Raw genomic sequence first — 6,885 nt, forward strand, 5'->3', positions numbered from 1 at the left:
TGTGATTTAAGCATTACATGTTGATTTCTTCATTACTGCAATAGAGTAGCTCTCCCTCAGGATAGATTTGCTCTTCTTCCATCAAAATCAAGCTTCTTCTGACCCTATAGAAGTCTGGCTTGGAACCCCTTAGGTCTCTTGCTAGATGAATAGTGACAACATGCAGTACCTTCACTTTTACTTGTGCATATAGCACTGTCACCTCCAAGTTTGTATGAACCCCGGGCTGATAAGTAAAGTTGGTAGCCCTAGGAGTTGCAGCATTCTTGTTGCAATACCTAGGCTCATCAATATGTTTTTGGTTCGAGGTGGGAAATATCTTTGTAAGTTGTGGGTGTCTGACATCGGAGGGAGAGGAGGTTCAGCTGGAGATGGTGGTCTTAACCCCTGCTTGGATTGTTTGGGAGCTATTGTAAGGGTGGTCTTCATCTCACTTAGGTGGTGTTGGGGTTTCAAGCATGCGGTTGATTCCTAGTTTAATATGGTCCTCAACCTAAGTTTCGCCTATAGGCCAAGCGTGGCTAAGTCCTTGCCTCAGCTTGAGCTAGTGTCTGGCAATGGTGGAGGGAGTCCGGAAGGTCTAAGTGTAGAGGGTTTGATCCACGCGACTTCAGGAGGCAAAGGTGTTGGTCGGTCAGGGCATTCTAGATGCGTGGGGTCAACACCTCGAGGTGGTAGATGCAAGGACTCAGCTGGGATTCGGGGTCGCCTCGCTCTACCCATTTTGCAGCGAGGGGGTTATGTTCATCGTGGTGGTTCCAGGCATTGTGTGCCGGTGCGTCAGGGTGGTCACGGTCAATGACAAGGTTGTTGCATGGAGAACTGTCGAGATGTGGTTCAGTCAATTCTAGATCGTCTGGAGAATTTAGAGCGGGTTAAACATTAGGAGCAGGTTGAATTGATAGAAACCTTGAACAAAATGCATTATTTCCAATGTCATACTCGAGAGCGTGTTATGGTGGTCTGGTGCGGCCATAATTTGCTATCAAAGAAGGTCGAGAAACTAGAGGCCTGGATGGCCCATTTCGAGGAGCATGTCCAATACTCCTTTCGTCCTCTACCACCTCCTGGTATAGCTCCGGACAACCCAACTTCCATCACCTCTGACGACTAGCATGGATACAGGTGTTTTATATGTTTTATCTATTTACTGGGGCCTATGGCCTTTGAAATTATGGACTGTGTCTCTCTTTGGTTTTTTGTTTCATTGTCATATGCTTTCGACGGTAGTCAACAAACCTGGTCAAGGTGAGACTACCTGCGTTTTTCCTCTGATGTATTTCCTTTTGAAACTATGAATAGAAATTTGACTTACAAAAAAAAACATAGAGACCTCCTAGTATAAATCTTATAAAATTAGATTCAACTCAAAACTATTTTGCAAAACATAGATAAACCTAAAAGTAAACAAAAGCATACCCATTGTGGACTTCTTTGATGGCTTTTGTTGATTGCTTGGCCTCCTAATCCACATGTTCCATTACTGAATCCCCTAGTGCTTGTTGGAATGCTTCTTCATATTTTTCCATGTCAAGGACATGCCAAACTGAGATCCTTGGATGTGATACCTTAAATTGAGCATTGCTAGCTAGACCTAGGACTAGTTGATACAACAAAGCATAGTCAACCTCCATCTTCTCAATTTGTTTTTTTAATGTTCACTCATAAATTTTAAAAATTTTGTATGCCCTATTTTATGAGCTTCATTTTTATCAGAAAGTCTATTATTCATAAGGGAGATAGTTACCCGATTCTTAGTAAGAACTCTATCATGCCTTATTAGAATTCACTATAGTTCCAAAGCCTCACATGAGAAACATCGTCTAGGTTGATTATGTTTCACCATCCTCCTCTTCCAGATATTTCTAAAGAACATGTATAAATCACCATTAGTCCAAACTCAAAGAAGTATTATGATTGCCCAAGCTCAACCCAATAGAAAGGAGGTTCTTGTAGTACAAGAAGAGAAAACCCAATTCCAACATGATTTGAAAATGTCTATATAGCATAAATTAAAAGCCCACATCCAACATAGTTTGCAAATGTCCACAACAAGGGAGAAATATAGACCATGATATTCTCTTACTCCAATATAGACCAAGGTAAGACAAAAATTTTTACCAACAAAAACAATACCACTTCACAAGTCCATATCCAATCCTCTCTATTTAAGAGCCTCAACGTCACCATCAAGAAGAGTATTTGAAAACGTACTCGATAGATGGGTGGTTTTAATACCCATTTTTTAACTACGAATGCATCACATCAATTTCCTAGAAGTAAGTTCGCATTTTTCTTAGATTTAAAGAAACAAGTTACAACTAATGTGACATACCCAACCCTTTACTGCCTAATTAAGGATATAAGGTGTTGATATGCCAATGTAACTAACGAGATTCGTAGTTTTTAAAAACTAAATGAGTTGTATTAAAAAATTGATGTGGATACACTATATAATATATAATACAAAGATAAAGTTAGTCTTTTAGATATTGTCCAAAATTAAAAATTAGCTCTTATAGACTAAATTATTCTAACTATTACATAAGCATAACATAGAGGCCTCCTCATATAAATCTTTCTAAACTAGATTCAAATCAAAACTATTTTGCAAATCATAAATAAACCTAAAATCAGAGAAAAGCATACCCATTGTGGGCATTTTGGATATATTTTGTTGATCGCTTAATAATTATGTATGGCGCGTTTTCTAAGCTTTATCTTTATTAGACATTGTATTATTCACAAGGGAGATAGCTATTTGGTTTTTAGAAAGAAGTCTGCATTGCTCCTTAGAATTCACTATAGTTGCAAAGCCTTGCATGAGAAACATCATTTGGGGTGATTATGCTTCATTATCCTCCTCTTCTTCCTATAACACACCTAGCCCCTCAATTCCTAATAAAGGATGTGGAGTATCCAGACCTGACCTCCAAGGTCACTTTAAGGAGGTGGGCTTATCAAAAATCATATTCCTTTAATGACTTCAAAACTCATTTCCAAGACCAACATTGTTTTCTACTCGTCAAGAGCTTTCCGACACTAAAGTTCATCCAAATCAAGCTTTGGACACAAATTTATACCCATTTCAAGATGATTCTCCAATGCCGCATAACATGCATACCATTTTCATGTAGCAAACGTGTGGCATCCCTTGCCTAAATGTCGCTATATATAACACCACATCACTAACATGTGGCAATATTCATCATGCCCTCTCACTACATCATCTACCACTCTGCATGCCATGTCAAGATCCTTCTTGGGTTTCAGTAGTTTCAAAAGGAAACCATAATAGCTTTTTCTCAACCTCTCAACACCTGATACCCAAAAAGGACGATAGTTGATGTACCATAATTAAATAACAAAAAACCAATCTCTAATAGTTAACATGAATTTTGAGTTATGTTAGTATCTAAGGGTAAGCCCAATATAGAGGTCCCAACCTCCTGAAATCATGACAGCTAACAATAGTTCTCCCAATAGCCTTGAACTCCTGTATCTAATACCATGTTACCTCTACCTTGATTTCCACTTGGTAGCCATCTTAGCGCTACTACGCACTTCAATCCACGTCATCTTGCTACGTTGACATGCCACATCAACACCACGACAACATGCCATGTCATCAAAGACATGCTTCGAGCCACATCATTTCACCAAGTCATCAAAATGTTAGCATGCCACATCACCAAAACATGTCATGCCAACATGCCACATCCATCACCTTAATGAGCGTTATGAATATTGGGAGGAAATTTCCGATAATTGGGTCTCAACATACCAATACCCTACCTCTGAAAGTCTAATATCTTGATATTGGACATTACAACATTCCAATAGTGAATAATCAATATTGTTTGTGCCAATAACAATCATTGATTCATGTGTAAATAATTATCAATATTTATATATGTTTAAAATATATATTAAAAAAATTGTGGTACATTTTAAAATAAAAATGATACTTCTAAATTTTAAATCACAACAATTTGAAACCAATTTTTTCAAATTTAAATTACATCTAATGTTGATTTATGGATTTTTAAGTAAAAATAAACTAAGTCATGTCAAAGTCAAGTTAATATTTTCATTTTTAATTTAATATTCACTTATGGCTTTCAGTTAAAAGCAATTTATTTTTGACAGATTGTAACTTAATTCTTATCGTAATCTTTTAGATTCATCACATGTCAAAGACAGTGCACCACTACTCATGTCTCTCTCCTACTCTTATCTACAAATTCTAAAAAAATGAGATGCAGGGCTATTATCACTTATCATTTAGATAGTAATATATTCCACTACTATGTAAGTTTCCACGTCTGAGTTTTTGCTTGCACTTATTTGTTTATGTACATCTCCAATGTTTTTTATATTCTAGGTATGTTCTCTTCCTATGAATCATCAAATGTCACTGTCATTGATATTCAAGATTCAAACATATAAATAAATAAATAAAAAAATGAAATATGTTCTCTTCCTATGAATCATCAAATGTCGCTCTCATTGATATTCAAGATTCAAACATATAAATAAACAAAATTGAGAAATAGTATTCCATAATATAAACAAGTTATCTACATGCTAGTTGTTCTTTGCGTACAATAATGTTATTACCAAAAAAACAATTCTAGATACAATTTTGTAAATCCAACTTTTCTTGGAAAGTTAAAACTTAAATTACTCCGATCCCCACTATCAAGAAAATACAGATTTCGCTAACATCATTGAGAGAAAGGTCTCAGAAGCCCAAAACTGTGAACTGGACAAAGAAATCTCAATAGAGGAGGTTGAGTGGTCAATCAATAGCATGCCTCTTGACAAAGCACCCGGGCCGGATGGCTTCACGGTGAGCTTCTACAAAACACACTGGGACATCATCAAGAAAGACTTCATAAGAATGGTGAGAAATTTCCACTCAAAAAGTAAAATGGGCAGCAGTATCAAATCTTCGCATCTAGCTCTAATTCCAAAAGAGCCCAACCCTCAATCCTTTGACAGGTTCAGACCTATTTCATTATGCAATGTCTCATACAAAATCATCACAAAGATTCTGGCAAATAGGCTGAAAAAAATCCTTCCCTCACTCATCTCGGACAACCAAGGAGGATTTCTCCCCAAGAGACACATAACAGATAATGTAATTCTGGTTCAGGAGGCGATACACAGCAGTGTTGCTAGAAATGAGAAGGGTATGATAATTAAGCTGGATATGGCGAACGCCTTTGACAGGGTAAACCACACATTTCTGAGGACTGTGCTTGCAAACTTCGGGGTTTCAGAGCATTTCATCAGCAGGATTATGGAATGTGTTTCCCAAAATTGGACAGCTCCTTTAATCAACGGTAGGCCATGCAGAGCCTTCAAGAGCACAAGAGGCTTGAGGCAAGGCTGTCCTCTTTCCCCCTTCCTCTATATCATCATGGCAGAGACATTAAGTTTGCACTTGGAAAACAAGCGAAAGTTAAAGGAAATAACAGGAGTGGACATCATCCGAGGAGCCAAGGGGATCAATCACTCCTTATTTGCAGATGACACCCTTTTAATAGGCGGTGCTTCAAGCCTCATGGCCAGGAGATTCAAGGCCATCCTGGACCTCTTCCTTCAAGCCTCGGGGGGCAAATTAAACAACAACAAATGCATGATTTATACCTGGAATGTTCCTAGATACATAACCCAAAGGATCTCTATAATTATGGAAATCCCAGCTCAATCAAGCTGGTCTCACTTCATGTATTTAGGACTGCCTCTGGCCAAAGAGACAATCAAAAACGAAGTTTGGGTCAAGCTAATTGAGAAGCTGAGGGGGAAACTACAGGGTTGGGGGATGTATTGGCTTAACCTGGCGGGCAGAACAATCCTCATCAAAGCAATCCTTTCAGCCCTCCCTATCTACCAATTTGCCATTACCCTCGCCCCATCAAGCATTCACAAGCATATGGAGCTGATCTTAAGAAGCTTCCTCTGGAAGGGAGGAAAGCAAGATACGAAAAAATTCAGTTTAGTAAAATGGGAAAAGGTCATCCTCCCCATAGAAAATGGTGGACTAGGAATTAGAGTTCCCAGGCTGGCAAATTTGGCAATGGGCTTTAAACTAACCTGGAGAATCTTAAAAGAGAAGGGATCCTGGTGGGCAGAGGTTCTCAAAAAGAAATATCTGAGTGGGAGCAATAGCAACATCCTCTCTGATGTAATCACAGAAAGGCAATGTACCCCTGTTTGGAAATTGATCAAAAAAACCTTACCCCTTCTCAAGTCTCATATCTCTAAAGTCCCAGGTAATGGGAAACATATCAGCATATGGAGGGATAGAATAATGGGTTCGGAAGCCAAGGAAAAGTCCATCAATTTGAGGCCACTGCAGCTGTGGATGTCAGAAGCTAACCTTAAAACCCTTTTCGACATCTCACTTTGGGATCAAAACAGCTGGAAAGGATGGAAAAATATGCACCTACCTAAAGAATTAGACGACCTATGGAACGAACTTAAGCTATCTCTTGCAGGGGCAGCCCCTACAAGCAGAATGAGAGATGATAGTTACGCTTGGGATCCAACTGGAGGCAATTACACAGTCAAGGAAGGTTACAAGGCGCTTCAAAACCTAGCAGCACCCAACAATTGGCAATCCTACAAAGCAGCTTGGAAAATTGAAAGTCTTCCGAAGATCAAACTTTTTAATTGGACCTTGCTTCATGGCAAAATCCTAACAGCAGAAAACCTAAGGAAAAAGGGTATTCAGGGTCCTTCAATTTGTTTTATGTGCAGGAAGGCGGAGGAAAACATCAACCATCTCTTCATTGAGTGTCCGGTAGCATGGTCCTGCTGGAAACTCATAACTAGCCCTCTAGACATAGGAGATCTACCCAATCAGATTTCTCTACT

This window comes from Pinus tabuliformis, chromosome J, assembly GCF_031772625.1.
Source record: "Pinus tabuliformis cultivar Carrire ecotype Pingquan chromosome J, CPIR1, whole genome shotgun sequence".
Lineage (NCBI taxonomy): Eukaryota > Viridiplantae > Streptophyta > Pinopsida > Pinales > Pinaceae > Pinus > Pinus tabuliformis.